The following is a 17,083-nucleotide window of genomic DNA, read 5'->3' on the forward strand; positions in this document are numbered from 1 at the left end:
CTAGCATCAGAGCCATTGTTAGGAATCGTATGAGGGCCTGAGTTAGGCGTACTGTCAGGGCCTTAGCTAGGGACAGTGTTAGGGCCTGAGTTAGGATTAGTGTCAAGGCCTTATTTAAGACCAATTTTAGGGCTTTAGTTTGGACTAGCAACAGAGCCTTTGTTAGGTATCATTTCGGGGCCTAAGTTAGGTGTAGTGTCAGGGCCATTGTTAGGGACAGTATCAGGGCCTGACTTAGGAGACGTTCAGGGCCTTAGCCAGGGAAAGCGTCAGGGCCTTAGTAAGGGATATTATCAGGACCTGAATTAGCAGTAGTGTCAAAAATCCTTAGTGAGGAAAGTTAGGAATAAGTCAGGACTCAGGCCCTGACACTGTCCTTAACTAAGGCCCTGACACTACTCGTAACACAGGCCCTGATCTGATTCCTCTCATAGGCCCTGACACTGGTCTTAACTAAGGCCCTGACACTGGCCCTAACTAAAGCTGTGACGCTACTCTTAACTCAGGCACTGACACTGTCCCTAACAAAGCCTCTGACACTACTCCTAACTCAGGCCCTGACACTGTCTCTAGCTAAGGCCCTGATACTTCTACGAACTCAGCACTGGCACTGTCCCTAACTTAGGCCCTGACTCTACTCCTAACTGAGGAACTGACACTGTCACTAACTAAGGCCCTGACACTGTTCATAACTCACACCCTAACACTACTCCTAAAGCATGCCCTGGCAATGTCCCTAACTAAGGCCTTGACACTATTCCTAACTCAGGCACTGATACAATACCTCAGGAAGGCCCTGACATTACTCCTAACTCAGGCCCTGAAAAGGTCCCTAAATAACGCCGACAAAACTCTTAACTCAGGCACTGACACTGTCCCAAAATAAGGCCCTGAATCTATTCCTGACTGAGGCGCTGATACAATACCTAACGAAGACACTGATGCTACTCCTAACTAAGGCCCTGACACTACTCCTAACTCAGGCAATGACACAGTCCCTAACTAAGGCCCTGACACTATTCCCAACTCAGGCACTGACAGTGTACGTAACTAAAACCCTGACACTACACCTAACTCAGGCACTGACAGTGTCCCTAACAAGGGCCCTCACACTACTCCCAACTCAGTCACTGACATTTTCCCTAATTGAGGCAATGATACTACTCCCAACTCAGGAACTAAGGCTCTGGATCATTGTGATGACAAGCGCCATGGAGCACTGTGATGACATGGGCCATGGAGAATTGTGATGACAGGGGACATGGAGAATTGTGATGACAAGGGCCATGGAGCATTGTGATGACAGAGTTCATGGGGCATTGTGATGAAAGTGGTCATGGAGCATTGTGATGAAAATGGTCATGGAGCATTGTGATGAAAGTGGTCATGGAGGATTGTGATGAAAAGCGCTATGGAGCATTGTGATGACAGGGGTCATGGAGCATTGTGATGACAGGGGTCATGGGGCATTTTGATGATAAGGGCGTGGAGCATTGTGATGACAGTGGTCACGGAACATTGTGACGATAAGGGCATGGAGCCTAGTGAGGGACAGTCTAGCGGTCTTGGGACTAAATTCAGTGCCTGAGGCAGGCACAGCATAAGGTCTTTAGTTAGCATAAGAGGTAGGATATTAGCTCGGGACAGGGTTGGGGTAGAGGCGAGGAATCTTGTCAGGAAATGACCTAAGGATAGTGTGAAGACCTTTGTTACGGAGAATATCAGGGCCTTATTCAGAACCAGTGTTAGGGCTTCAGGTAGGGACAGTATCAGGGCCTGACTTAGGGAGAGCGACAGGGTCTGAGTGAGGCCTAATGTCAGGCCCTCAGCTGGGGAGACTGTCAGGGAGTGACTTAGGAGCAGCATCAGTGCCTTTGTTGGATCAGCTTTAGGCTCTTAGTTAAAGATGACCAGAGCCCTAGTTAGTCACAGCGTCAAGGCCTCAGTTAGGGAAAGCTTCAGGGCCTGAGTTACGGACAGCCTCAGGTCTTCACTTAAAGACAGCGACAGGGCTTTCTTAGGGAGAGTGTCAAGACCTTGGTTAGAAATGGGTCAGGATATTATCTCAGGAGAGTGTCAGGATTTTAGTTATTGCTGGCAGCAGGGCCTATATTAGGGACAGATTCTGGGCCTTTGTTAGAGACAGTGTCATGGCCTTAGTTAGGAGTAGGTCAGGGCCTTAGTTAGGGAGAGCATTAGGGTTTCAGTCAGCATAAGATGCAGGAGATTCTCTCGGGACAGAGTCAGGTTCTAGGCCAGAGATAGTGAAAGGAAATGACCAAGGATAACGAGAAGACCTTAGTCATTGAGAGCATCAGGACCTTAGTTAGCAGCAGCGTGAGGGCCTTAATCAGGAGCAGTGCCAGGGCTTGATGTACGGACGGCGTCAGAGCCTAACTAAGGTACAGCAACAGGGCCTAAGTGAGGCCTATTTTGGGGCCTGAGTAAGGGACAGTATCAGGGCATGACTTAGGAGCAGCAGAAAGGCCTCTGTAGGATGAGCATTAGGGTCTTCGTTAAAGATATTATCAGGGCCTCTGTTAGGGACAGCCTCAAGGTCTCACTTAGGGACAGCGTCAGGGCTTATTTTGGGAAAGTTTCAGGACCTTGGTAAGACATGGGTCAGGATATTAGCTCCGGATAATGTCAGGTGTTCAGATATTGACGGCAGCAGGGCCTTAGTTAGAGGCAGTGTCAGGCCTAAGTTAGGACTAGCATCAGAGCCTTTCTTAGGTACAGTGTCAGTGACTGAGTTAGGTGTAGTGTCAGGGCCTTAGTTAGGGACAGTGTCAGGACCTGCGTTAGGACGAGCCTCCAGGCCTCAGTTAGGGACAGGTTCACGGCCTCGGACCTAAATTCAGGGCCTCATTTAGGGACAGAATCACAGGTTTAGCTAGCATAAGAGGATCTACAGCTGAAAGCAACTTGAACACCACCACAAGCAGATGCAGAAGTGAACCATGCACGCTCCTATGCAGGAATATTCCACAGCAGTTGAGTACATTTTGTTTAAAGTTAGTAACACTATACAAATTATGTTTTTAAGAAAACCATATTCAGAAGATGAAAGAATCTCGTTCTAAAGAATCTCTTTAGCTAATCTCGACATTAGCTAAAGAGAAGGTTAGGTTAAGATCTAGGGATAGTGTCAGGAAATGACCTAGGGATAGTGTCAAGACCTTAGTTACTTAGAGCATCAGGGCCTAATTAAGGACCAGTGAGTGTCAGGGCTTCGGGTAGGGACAGCGTCAGAGCCTGACTTAGGGAGAGCGACAGGGCCTGAGTGAGGCCTAGCGTCCGGGCCTTAGCTAGGGACAGTGTCAGGGCATGACTTAGGAGCAACATAAGAGCCACGGTAGGATCAGCCTCAGGGTCTATGTTAAAGATATTATCAGGGCCCCTGTTAGGGACAGCCTCAAGGCCTCACTTAGGGAGAGCATCAGGGCTTCCTTAGGGAGAGTTTCAGGACCTTGGTAAGAGACGAGTTGGGATATTAGCTCAGGATAATGTTCGGACTTTAGATATTGATGGTAGCAGGGCCTAAGTAAGGGACAGTGTCAAGGCGTTAGTTAGGAGTAGCGGGCCCCTGATAGGTCCAGTGTCAGGTCCTCGGTTAGCAATAGTGTTAGGGCCTTAGTTAGGGACAGTGTCAGGGCCAGATGTAGGACGAGCATCTAGGCCTTAGTTCGGGACAGTTTCACGGTCTTGGGACTAAATTCAGTGCCTGAGGCAGGCACAACCTAAGGGCTTCAGTTAGCATAAGAGGCAGGACATTAGCTAGTGACAGTGTCAGTTTAACATGTAGGGATAGTGTCAGGAAATGACCTAAGGATAGTGTGAAGACCTTTGTTACTGAGACTCTCAGGGCCTTATTCAGAACCCGTGTTAGGGCTTCAGGTAGGGACAGCATCAGAGCCTGACTTAGGGAGAGCGATAGGGTCTGAGTGAGGCCTAGCATCAGACTCTTAGCTGGGGACACTGTCAGGGCATGACTGAGGAGCAGCCTCAGGGCTTCTGTTGGATCAGCCTTAGGGTCTTAGTTAAAGACATGACCAGGGTCTGAGTTAGTCACAGCATCAAGGCCTGAGTTAGTTAGGGAAAGCTGCAGGGCCTCACTTAGGGACAGCGTCAGGGCTTACTTTGGGACAGTTTCAGGACCTTGGTAAGACATGGGTCAGGATATTAGCTCCGGATAATGTCAGGACTTTAGATATTGATGGCAGCAGCCCTTAGTTAGAGACAGTGTCAGGCCCTGAGTTACGACTAGCATCAGAGCCTTTGTTAGGTACAATGTACGGGACTGAGTTAGGAGTAGAGTCAGGGCCTTAGTTAGTGACAGTGTCAGGGCCTGACTTCGGGAGAGCGACAGGGCCTGAGTGAGGCCTAGCGTCAGGCCCTTTGCTGGGCACACTGTCAGGGCATGACTTTGGAGCAGCATCAGCGTCTTTGCTGGATCAGCATTAAGGTCTTCGTGAAGTACATGATCAGGTCCTGAGATAGTCACAGCTTCAAGGCTTCAGTTAAGGAAAGCTTCAGGGCCTGAGTTAGGGACAGCCTCAGGTCTTCACTTAGGGACAGTGTCAGGGCTTACTTTGGGACAGTTTCACGATCTTGGAAAGACATAGGTCAGGATATTAGCTCAGGATAATGTCAGGACTTTACATACTGATGGCAGCAGGGCCTTAGTTACAGACGGTTTCAGGGCCTGAGTTAGGCCTAACATCAGTGACTTTGTTAGGTACAGTGTAAGGGACTGAGTTAGGAGTAGTGTCAGGGCCTTGCTTAGGGCCAGTGTCAGGGTCTGAGTTAGGTGTACTGTCAGAGACCTAGTTAGGGACAGTGCTAGGGCCTGAGTTACGATTCGTGTCAAGGCCCTATTTAGGACCAATTTCAGGGCCTTAGTTTGGACTAGCATCAGAGCCATTGTTAGGAATCGTATGAGGGCCTGAGTTAGGCGTACTGTCAGGGCCTTAGCTAGGGACAGTGTTAGGGCCTGAGTTAGGATTAGTGTCAAGGCCTTATTTAAGACCAATTTTAGGGCTTTAGTTTGGACTAGCAACAGAGCCTTTGTTAGGTATCATTTCGGGGCCTAAGTTAGGTGTAGTGTCAGGGCCATTGTTAGGGACAGTATCAGGGCCTGACTTAGGAGACGTTCAGGGCCTTAGCCAGGGAAAGCGTCAGGGCCTTAGTAAGGGATATTATCAGGACCTGAATTAGCAGTAGTGTCAAAAATCCTTAGTGAGGAAAGTTAGGAATAAGTCAGGACTCAGGCCCTGACACTGTCCTTAACTAAGGCCCTGACACTACTCGTAACACAGGCCCTGATCTGATTCCTATCATAGGCCCTGACACTGGTCTTAACTAAGGCCCTGACACTGGCCCTAACTAAAGCTGTGACGCTACTCTTAACTCAGGCACTGACACTGTCCCTAACAAAGCCTCTGACACTACTCCTAACTCAGGCCCTGACACTGTCTCTAGCTAAGGCCCTGATACTTCTACGAACTCAGCACTGGCACTGTCCCTAACTTAGGCCCTGACTCTACTCCTAACTGAGGAACTGACACTGTCACTAACTAAGGCCCTGACACTGTTCATAACTCACACCCTAACACTACTCCTAAAGCATGCCCTGGCAATGTCCCTAACTAAGGCCTTGACACTATTCCTAACTCAGGCACTGATACAATACCTCAGGAAGGCCCTGACATTACTCCTAACTCAGGCCCTGAAAAGATCCCTAAATAAGGCCGACAAAACTCCTAACTCAGGCACTGACACTGTCCCAAAATAAGGCCCTGAATCTATTCCTAAGTGAGGCGCTGATACAATACCTAACGAAGGCACTGATGCTACTCCTAACTAAGGCCCTGACACTACTCCTAACTCAGGCAATGACACAGTCCCTAACTAAGGCCCTGACACTATTCCCAACTCAGGCACTGACAGTGTACGTAACTAAAACCCTGACACTACACCTAACTCAGGCACTGACAGTGTCCCTAACAAGGACCCTCACACTACTCCCAACTCAGTCACTGACATTTTCCCTAATTGAGGCAATGATACTACTCCCAACTCAGGAACTAAGGCTCTGGATCATTGTGATGACAAGCGCCATGGAGCACTGTGATGACATGGGCCATGGAGAATTGTGATGACAGGGGTCATGGAGAATTGTGATGACAAGGGCCATGGAGCATTGTGATGACAGAGTTCATGGGGCATTGTGATGAAAGTGGTCATGGAGCATTGTGATGAAAATGGTCATGGAGCATTGTGATGAAAGTGGTCATGGAGGATTGTGATGAAAAGCTCTATGGAGCATTGTGATGACAGGGGTCATGGAGCATTGTGATGACAGGGGTCATGGGGCATTTTGATGATAAGGGCGTGGAGCATTGTGATGACAGTGGTCACGGAACATTGTGACGATAAGGGCATGGAGCCTAGTGAGGGACAGTCTAGCGGTCTTGGGACTAAATTCAGTGCCTGAGGCAGGCACAGCATAAGGTCTTTAGTTAGCATAAGAGGTAGGATATTAGCTCGGGACAGGGTTGGGGTAGAGGCGAGGAATCTTGTCAGGAAATGACCTAAGGATAGTGTGAAGACCTTTGTTACGGAGAATATCAGGGCCTTATTCAGAACCAGTGTTAGGGCTTCAGGTAGGGACAGTATCAGGGCCTGACTTAGGGAGAGCGACAGGGTCTGAGTGAGGCCTAATGTCAGGCCCTCAGCTGGGGAGACTGTCAGGGAGTGACTTAGGAGCAGCATCAGTGCCTTTGTTGGATCAGCTTTAGGCTCTTAGTTAAAGATGACCAGAGCCCTAGTTAGTCACAGCGTCAAGGCCTCAGTTAGGGAAAGCTTCAGGGCCTGAGTTACGGACAGCCTCAGGTCTTCACTTAAAGACAGCGACAGGGCTTTCTTAGGGAGAGTGTCAAGACCTTGGTTAGAAATGGGTCAGGATATTATCTCAGGAGAGTGTCAGGATTTTAGTTATTGCTGGCAGCAGGGCCTATATTAGGGACAGATTCTGGGCCTTTGTTAGAGACAGTGTCATGGCCTTAGTTAGGAGTAGTCAGGGCCTTAGTTAGGGAGAGCATTAGGGTTTCAGTCAGCATAAGATGCAGGAGATTCTCTCGGGACAGAGTCAGGTTCCAGGCCAGAGATAGTGAAAGGAAATGACCAAGGGATAACGAGAAGACCTTAGTCATTGAGAGCATCAGGACCTTAGTTAGCAGCAGCGTGAGGGCCTTAATCAGGACCAGTGCCAGGGCTTGATGTACGGACGGCGTCAGAGCCTAACTAAGGTACAGCAACAGGGCCTAAGTGAGGCCTATCTTTGGGGCCTGAGTAAGGGACAGTATCAGGGCATGACTTAGGAGCAGCAGAAAGGCCTCTGTAGGATCAGCATTAGGGTCTTCGTGAAAGATATTATCAGGGCCTCTGTTAGGGACAGCCTCAAGGTCTCACTTAGGGACAGCGTCAGGGCTTACTTTGGGAAAGTTTCAGGACCTTGGTAAGACATGGGTCAGGATATTAGCTCCGGATAATGTCAGGTGTTCAGATATTGACGGCAGCAGGGCCTTAGTTAGAGGCAGTGTCAGGCCTAAGTTAGGACTAGCATCAGAGCCTTTCTTAGGTACAGTGTCAGTGACTGAGTTAGGTGTAGTGTCAGGGCCTTAGTTAGGGACAGTGTCAGGACCTGCGTTAGGACGAGCCTCCAGGCCTCAGTTAGGGACAGGTTCACGGCCTCGGACCTAAATTCAGGGCCTCATTTAGGGACAGAATCACAGGTTTAGCTAGCATAAGAGGATCTACAGCTGAAAGCAACTTGAACTCCACCACAAGCAGATGCAGAAGTGAACCATGCACGCTCCTATGCAGGAATATTCCACAGCAGTTGGGTACATTTTGTTTAAAGTTAGTAACACTATACAAATTATGTTTTTAAGAAAACCATATTCAGAAGATGAAAGAATCTCGTTCTAAAGAATCTCTTTAGCTAATCTCGACATTAGCTAAAGAGAAGGTTAGGTTAAGATCTAGGGATAGTGTCAGGAAATGACCTAGGGATAGTGTCAAGACCTTAGTTACTTAGAGCATCAGGGCCTAATTAAGGACCAGTGAGTGTCAGGGCTTCGGGTAGGGACAGCGTCAGAGCCTGACTTAGGGAGAGCGACAGGGCCTGAGTGAGGCCTAGCGTCAGGGCCTTAGCTAGGGACAGTGTCAGGGCATGACTTAGGAGCAACATAAGAGCCACGGTAGGATCAGCCTCAGGGTCTATGTTAAAGATATTATCAGGGCCTCTGTTAGGGACAGCCTCAAGGCCTCACTTAGGGAGAGCATCAGGGCTTCCTTAGGGAGAGTTTCAGGACCTTGGTAAGAGACGAGTTAGGATATTAGCTCAGGATAATGTTCGGACTTTAGATATTGATGGTAGCAGGGCCTAAGTAAGGGACAGTGTCAAGGCGTTAGTTAGGAGTAGCGGGCCCCTGATAGGTCCAGTGTCAGGTCCTCGGTTAGCAATAGTGTTAGGGCCTTAGTTAGGGACAGTGTCAGGGCCAGATGTAGGACGAGCATCTAGGCCTTAGTTCGGTACAGTTTCACGGTCTTGGGACTAAATTCAGTGCCTGAGGCAGGCACAACCTAAGGGCTTCAGTTAGCATAAGAGGCAGGACATTAGCTAGTGACAGTGTCAGTTTAACATGTAGGGATAGTGTCAGGAAATGACCTAAGGATAGTGTGAAGACCTTTGTTACTGAGACTCTCAGGGCCTTATTCAGAACCCGTGTTAGGGCTTCAGGTAGGGACAGCATCAGAGCCTGACTTAGGGAGAGCGATAGGGTCTGAGTGAGGCCTAGCATCAGACTCTTAGCTGGGGACACTGTCAGGGCATGACTGAGGAGCAGCCTCAGGGCTTCTGTTGGATCAGCCTTAGGGTCTTAGTTAAAGACATGACCAGGGTCTGAGTTAGTCACAGCATCAAGGCCTGAGTTAGTTAGGGAAAGCTGCAGGGCCTCACTTAGGGACAGCGTCAGGGCTTACTTTGGGACAGTTTCAGGACCTTGGTAAGACATGGGTCAGGATATTAGCTCCGGATAATGTCAGGACTTTAGATATTGATGGCAGCAGCCCTTAGTTAGAGACAGTGTCAGGCCCTGAGTTACGACTAGCATCAGAGCCTTTGTTAGGTACAATGTACGGGACTGAGTTAGGAGTAGAGTCAGGGCCTTAGTTAGTGACAGTGTCAGGGCCTGACTTCGGGAGAGCGACAGGGCCTGAGTGAGGCCTAGCGTCAGGCCCTTTGCTGGGCACACTGTCAGGGCATGACTTTGGAGCAGCATCAGCGTCTTTGCTGGATCAGCATTAAGGTCTTCGTGAAGTACATGATCAGGGCCTGAGATAGTCACAGCTTCAAGGCTTCAGTTAAGGAAAGCTTCAGGGCCTGAGTTAGGGACAGCCTCAGGTCTTCACTTAGGGACAGTGTCAGGGCTTACTTTGGGACAGTTTCACGACCTTGGAAAGACATAGGTCAGGATATTAGCTCAGGATAATGTCAGGACTTTACATACTGATGGCAGCAGGGCCTTAGTTACAGACGGTTTCAGGGCCTGAGTTAGGCCTAACATCAGTGACTTTGTTAGGTACAGTGTAAGGGACTGAGTTAGGAGTAGTGTCAGGGCCTTGCTTAGGGCCAGTGTCAGGGTCTGAGTTAGGTGTACTGTCAGAGACCTAGTTAGGGACAGTGCTAGGGCCTGAGTTACGATTCGTGTCAAGGCCCTATTTAGGACCAATTTCAGGGCCTTAGTTTGGACTAGCATCAGAGCCATTGTTAGGAATCGTATGAGGGCCTGAGTTAGGCGTACTGTCAGGGCCTTAGCTAGGGACAGTGTTAGGGCCTGAGTTAGGATTAGTGTCAAGGCCTTATTTAAGACCAATTTTAGGGCTTTAGTTTGGACTAGCAACAGAGCCTTTGTTAGGTATCATTTCGGGGCCTAAGTTAGGTGTAGTGTCAGGGCCATTGTTAGGGACAGTATCAGGGCCTGACTTAGGAGACGTTCAGGGCCTTAGCCAGGGAAAGCGTCAGGGCCTTAGTAAGGGATATTATCAGGACCTGAATTAGCAGTAGTGTCAAAAATCCTTAGTGAGGAAAGTTAGGAATAAGTCAGGACTCAGGCCCTGACACTGTCCTTAACTAAGGCCCTGACACTACTCGTAACACAGGCCCTGATCTGATTCCTCTCATAGGCCCTGACACTGGTCTTAACTAAGGCCCTGACACTGGCCCTAACTAAAGCTGTGACGCTACTCTTAACTCAGGCACTGACACTGTCCCTAACAAAGCCTCTGACACTACTCCTAACTCAGGCCCTGACACTGTCTCTAGCTAAGGCCCTGATACTTCTACGAACTCAGCACTGGCACTGTCCCTAACTTAGGCCCTGACTCTACTCCTAACTGAGGAACTGACACTGTCACTAACTAAGGCCCTGACACTGTTCATAACTCACACCCTAACACTACTCCTAAAGCATGCCCTGGCAATGTCCCTAACTAAGGCCTTGACACTATTCCTAACTCAGGCACTGATACAATACCTCAGGAAGGCCCTGACATTACTCCTAACTCAGGCCCTGAAAAGGTCCCTAAATAACGCCGACAAAACTCTTAACTCAGGCACTGACACTGTCCCAAAATAAGGCCCTGAATCTATTCCTGACTGAGGCGCTGATACAATACCTAACGAAGACACTGATGCTACTCCTAACTAAGGCCCTGACACTACTCCTAACTCAGGCAATGACACAGTCCCTAACTAAGGCCCTGACACTATTCCCAACTCAGGCACTGACAGTGTACGTAACTAAAACCCTGACACTACACCTAACTCAGGCACTGACAGTGTCCCTAACAAGGGCCCTCACACTACTCCCAACTCAGTCACTGACATTTTCCCTAATTGAGGCAATGATACTACTCCCAACTCAGGAACTAAGGCTCTGGATCATTGTGATGACAAGCGCCATGGAGCACTGTGATGACATGGGCCATGGAGAATTGTGATGACAGGGGACATGGAGAATTGTGATGACAAGGGCCATGGAGCATTGTGATGACAGAGTTCATGGGGCATTGTGATGAAAGTGGTCATGGAGCATTGTGATGAAAATGGTCATGGAGCATTGTGATGAAAGTGGTCATGGAGGATTGTGATGAAAAGCGCTATGGAGCATTGTGATGACAGGGGTCATGGAGCATTGTGATGACAGGGGTCATGGGGCATTTTGATGATAAGGGCGTGGAGCATTGTGATGACAGTGGTCACGGAACATTGTGACGATAAGGGCATGGAGCCTAGTGAGGGACAGTCTAGCGGTCTTGGGACTAAATTCAGTGCCTGAGGCAGGCACAGCATAAGGTCTTTAGTTAGCATAAGAGGTAGGATATTAGCTCGGGACAGGGTTGGGGTAGAGGCGAGGAATCTTGTCAGGAAATGACCTAAGGATAGTGTGAAGACCTTTGTTACGGAGAATATCAGGGCCTTATTCAGAACCAGTGTTAGGGCTTCAGGTAGGGACAGTATCAGGGCCTGACTTAGGGAGAGCGACAGGGTCTGAGTGAGGCCTAATGTCAGGCCCTCAGCTGGGGACACTGTCAGGGAGTGACTTAGGAGCAGCATCAGTGCCTTTGTTGGATCAGCTTTAGGCTCTTAGTTAAAGATGACCAGAGCCCTAGTTAGTCACAGCGTCAAGGCCTCAGTTAGGGAAAGCTTCAGGGCCTGAGTTACGGACAGCCTCAGGTCTTCACTTAAAGACAGCGACAGGGCTTTCTTAGGGAGAGTGTCAAGACCTTGGTTAGAAATGGGTCAGGATATTATCTCAGGAGAGTGTCAGGATTTTAGTTATTGCTGGCAGCAGGGCCTATATTAGGGACAGATTCTGGGCCTTTGTTAGAGACAGTGTCATGGCCTTAGTTAGGAGTAGTCAGGGCCTTAGTTAGGGAGAGCATTAGGGTTTCAGTCAGCATAAGATGCAGGAGATTCTCTCGGGACAGAGTCAGGTTCTAGGCCAGAGATAGTGAAAGGAAATGACCAAGGGATAACGAGAAGACCTTAGTCATTGAGAGCATCAGGACCTTAGTTAGCAGCAGCGTGAGGGCCTTAATCAGGAGCAGTGCCAGGGCTTGATGTACGGACGGCGTCAGAGCCTAACTAAGGTACAGCAACAGGGCCTAAGTGAGGCCTATCTTTGGGGCCTGAGTAAGGGACAGTATCAGGGCATGACTTAGGAGCAGCAGAAAGGCCTCTGTAGGATGAGCATTAGGGTCTTCGTTAAAGATATTATCAGGGCCTCTGTTAGGGACAGCCTCAAGGTCTCACTTAGGGACAGCGTCAGGGCTTATTTTGGGAAAGTTTCAGGACCTTGGTAAGACATGGGTCAGGATATTAGCTCCGGATAATGTCAGGTGTTCAGATATTGACGGCAGCAGGGCCTTAGTTAGAGGCAGTGTCAGGCCTAAGTTAGGACTAGCATCAGAGCCTTTCTTAGGTACAGTGTCAGTGACTGAGTTAGGTGTAGTGTCAGGGCCTTAGTTAGGGACAGTGTCAGGACCTGCGTTAGGACGAGCCTCCAGGCCTCAGTTAGGGACAGGTTCACGGCCTCGGACCTAAATTCAGGGCCTCATTTAGGGACAGAATCACAGGTTTAGCTAGCATAAGAGGATCTACAGCTGAAAGCAACTTGAACACCACCACAAGCAGATGCAGAAGTGAACCATGCACGCTCCTATGCAGGAATATTCCACAGCAGTTGAGTACATTTTGTTTAAAGTTAGTAACACTATACAAATTATGTTTTTAAGAAAACCATATTCAGAAGATGAAAGAATCTCGTTCTAAAGAATCTCTTTAGCTAATCTCGACATTAGCTAAAGAGAAGGTTAGGTTAAGATCTAGGGATAGTGTCAGGAAATGACCTAGGGATAGTGTCAAGACCTTAGTTACTTAGAGCATCAGGGCCTAATTAAGGACCAGTGAGTGTCAGGGCTTCGGGTAGGGACAGCGTCAGAGCCTGACTTAGGGAGAGCGACAGGGCCTGAGTGAGGCCTAGCGTCCGGGCCTTAGCTAGGGACAGTGTCAGGGCATGACTTAGGAGCAACATAAGAGCCACGGTAGGATCAGCCTCAGGGTCTATGTTAAAGATATTATCAGGGCCCCTGTTAGGGACAGCCTCAAGGCCTCACTTAGGGAGAGCATCAGGGCTTCCTTAGGGAGAGTTTCAGGACCTTGGTAAGAGACGAGTTGGGATATTAGCTCAGGATAATGTTCGGACTTTAGATATTGATGGTAGCAGGGCCTAAGTAAGGGACAGTGTCAAGGCGTTAGTTAGGAGTAGCGGGCCCCTGATAGGTCCAGTGTCAGGTCCTCGGTTAGCAATAGTGTTAGGGCCTTAGTTAGGGACAGTGTCAGGGCCAGATGTAGGACGAGCATCTAGGCCTTAGTTCGGGACAGTTTCACGGTCTTGGGACTAAATTCAGTGCCTGAGGCAGGCATAACCTAAGGGCTTCAGTTAGCATAAGAGGCAGGACATTAGCTAGTGACAGTGTCAGTTTAACATGTAGGGATAGTGTCAGGAAATGACCTAAGGATAGTGTGAAGACCTTTGTTACTGAGACTCTCAGGGCCTTATTCAGAACCCGTGTTAGGGCTTCAGGTAGGGACAGCATCAGAGCCTGACTTAGGGAGAGCGATAGGGTCTGAGTGAGGCCTAGCATCAGACTCTTAGCTGGGGACACTGTCAGGGCATGACTGAGGAGCAGCCTCAGGGCTTCTGTTGGATCAGCCTTAGGGTCTTAGTTAAAGACATGACCAGGGTCTGAGTTAGTCACAGCATCAAGGCCTGAGTTAGTTAGGGAAAGCTGCAGGGCCTCACTTAGGGACAGCGTCAGGGCTTACTTTGGGATAGTTTCAGGACCTTGGTAAGACATGGGTCAGGATATTAGCTCCGGATAATGTCAGGACTTTAGATATTGATGGCAGCAGCCCTTAGTTAGAGACAGTGTCAGGCCCTGAGTTACGACTAGCATCAGAGCCTTTGTTAGGTACAATGTACGGGACTGAGTTAGGAGTAGAGTCAGGGCCTTAGTTAGTGACAGTGTCAGGGCCTGACTTCGGGAGAGCGACAGGGCCTGAGTGAGGCCTAGCGTCAGGCCCTTTGCTGGGCACACTGTCAGGGCATGACTTTGGAGCAGCATCAGCGTCTTTGCTGGATCAGCATTAAGGTCTTCGTGAAGTACATGATCAGGTCCTGAGATAGTCACAGCTTCAAGGCTTCAGTTAAGGAAAGCTTCAGGGCCTGAGTTAGGGACAGCCTCAGGTCTTCACTTAGGGACAGTGTCAGGGCTTACTTTGGGACAGTTTCACGATCTTGGAAAGACATAGGTCAGGATATTAGCTCAGGATAATGTCAGGACTTTACATACTGATGGCAGCAGGGCCTTAGTTACAGACGGTTTCAGGGCCTGAGTTAGGCCTAACATCAGTGACTTTGTTAGGTACAGTGTAAGGGACTGAGTTAGGGGTAGTGTCAGGGCCTTGCTTAGGGCCAGTGTCAGGGTCTGAGTTAGGTGTACTGTCAGAGACCTAGTTAGGGACAGTGCTAGGGCCTGAGTTACGATTCGTGTCAAGGCCCTATTTAGGACCAATTTCAGGGCCTTAGTTTGGACTAGCATCAGAGCCATTGTTAGGAATCGTATGAGGGCCTGAGTTAGGCGTACTGTCAGGGCCTTAGCTAGGGACAGTGTTAGGGCCTGAGTTAGGATTAGTGTCAAGGCCTTATTTAAGACCAATTTTAGGGCTTTAGTTTGGACTGGCAACAGAGCCTTTGTTAGGTATCATTTCGGGGCCTAAGTTAGGTGTAGTGTCAGGGCCATTGTTAGGGACAGTATCAGGGCCTGACTTAGGAGACGTTCAGGGCCTTAGCCAGGGAAAGCGTCAGGGCCTTAGTAAGGGATATTATCAGGACCTGAATTAGCAGTAGTGTCAAAAATCCTTAGTGAGGAAAGTTAGGAATAAGTCAGGACTCAGGCCCTGACACTGTCCTTAACTAAGGCCCTGACGCTACTCGTAACACAGGCCCTGATCTGATTCCTATCATAGGCCCTGACACTGGTCTTAACTAAGGCCCTGACACTGGCCCTAACTAAAGCTGTGACGCTACTCTTAACTCAGGCACTGACACTGTCCCTAACAAAGCCTCTGACACTACTCCTAACTCAGGCCCTGACACTGTCTCTAGCTAAGGCCCTGATACTTCTACGAACTCAGCACTGGCACTGTCCCTAACTTAGGCCCTGACTCTACTCCTAACTGAGGAACTGACACTGTCACTAACTAAGGCCCTGACACTGTTCATAACTCACACCCTAACACTACTCCTAAAGCATGCCCTGGCAATGTCCCTAACTAAGGCCTTGACACTATTCCTAACTCAGGCACTGATACAATACCTCAGGAAGGCCCTGACATTACTCCTAACTCAGGCCCTGAAAAGATCCCTAAATAAGGCCGACAAAACTCCTAACTCAGGCACTGACACTGTCCCAAAATAAGGCCCTGAATCTATTCCTAAGTGAGGCGCTGATACAATACCTAACGAAGGCACTGATGCTACTCCTAACTAAGGCCCTGACACTACTCCTAACTCAGGCAATGACACAGTCCCTAACTAAGGCCCTGACACTATTCCCAACTCAGGCAATGACAGTGTACGTAACTAAAACCCTGACACTACACCTAACTCAGGCACTGACAGTGTCCCTAACAAGGACCCTCACACTACTCCCAACTCAGTCACTGACATTTTCCCTAATTGAGGCAATGATACTACTCCCAACTCAGGAACTAAGGCTCTGGATCATTGTGATGACAAGCGCCATGGAGCACTGTGATGACATGGGCCATGGAGAATTGTGATGACAGGGGTCATGGAGAATTGTGATGACAAGGGCCATGGAGCATTGTGATGACAGAGTTCATGGGGCATTGTGATGAAAGTGGTCATGGAGCATTGTGATGAAAATGGTCATGGAGCATTGTGATGAAAGTGGTCATGGAGGATTGTGATGAAAAGCTCTATGGAGCATTGTGATGACAGGGGTCATGGAGCATTGTGATGACAGGGGTCATGGGGCATTTTGATGATAAGGGCGTGGAGCATTGTGATGACAGTGGTCACGGAACATTGTGACGATAAGGGCATGGAGCCTAGTGAGGGACAGTCTAGCGGTCTTGGGACTAAATTCAGTGCCTGAGGCAGGCACAGCATAAGGTCTTTAGTTAGCATAAGAGGTAGGATATTAGCTCGGGACAGGGTTGGGGTAGAGGCGAGGAATCTTGTCAGGAAATGACCTAAGGATAGTGTGAAGACCTTTGTTACGGAGAATATCAGGGCCTTATTCAGAACCAGTGTTAGGGCTTCAGGTAGGGACAGTATCAGGGCCTGACTTAGGGAGAGCGACAGGGTCTGAGTGAGGCCTAATGTCAGGCCCTCAGCTGGGGAGACTGTCAGGGAGTGACTTAGGAGCAGCATCAGTGCCTTTGTTGGATCAGCTTTAGGCTCTTAGTTAAAGATGACCAGAGCCCTAGTTAGTCACAGCGTCAAGGCCTCAGTTAGGGAAAGCTTCAGGGCCTGAGTTACGGACAGCCTCAGGTCTTCACTTAAAGACAGCGACAGGGCTTTCTTAGGGAGAGTGTCAAGACCTTGGTTAGAAATGGGTCAGGATATTATCTCAGGAGAGTGTCAGGATTTTAGTTATTGCTGGCAGCAGGGCCTATATTAGGGACAGATTCTGGGCCTTTGTTAGAGACAGTGTCATGGCCTTAGTTAGGAGTAGTCAGGGCCTTAGTTAGGGAGAGCATTAGGGTTTCAGTCAGCATAAGATGCAGGAGATTCTCTCGGGACAGAGTCAGGTTCCAGGCCAGAGATAGTGAAAGGAAATGACCAAGGGATAACGAGAAGACCTTAGTCATTGAGAGCATCAGGACCTTAGTTAGCAGCAGCGTGAGGGCCTTAATCAGGAC

The sequence above is a fragment of the Balaenoptera physalus genome (assembly GCF_965194825.1).
Source record: "Balaenoptera physalus genome assembly, chromosome: 14".
Lineage (NCBI taxonomy): Eukaryota > Metazoa > Chordata > Mammalia > Artiodactyla > Balaenopteridae > Balaenoptera > Balaenoptera physalus.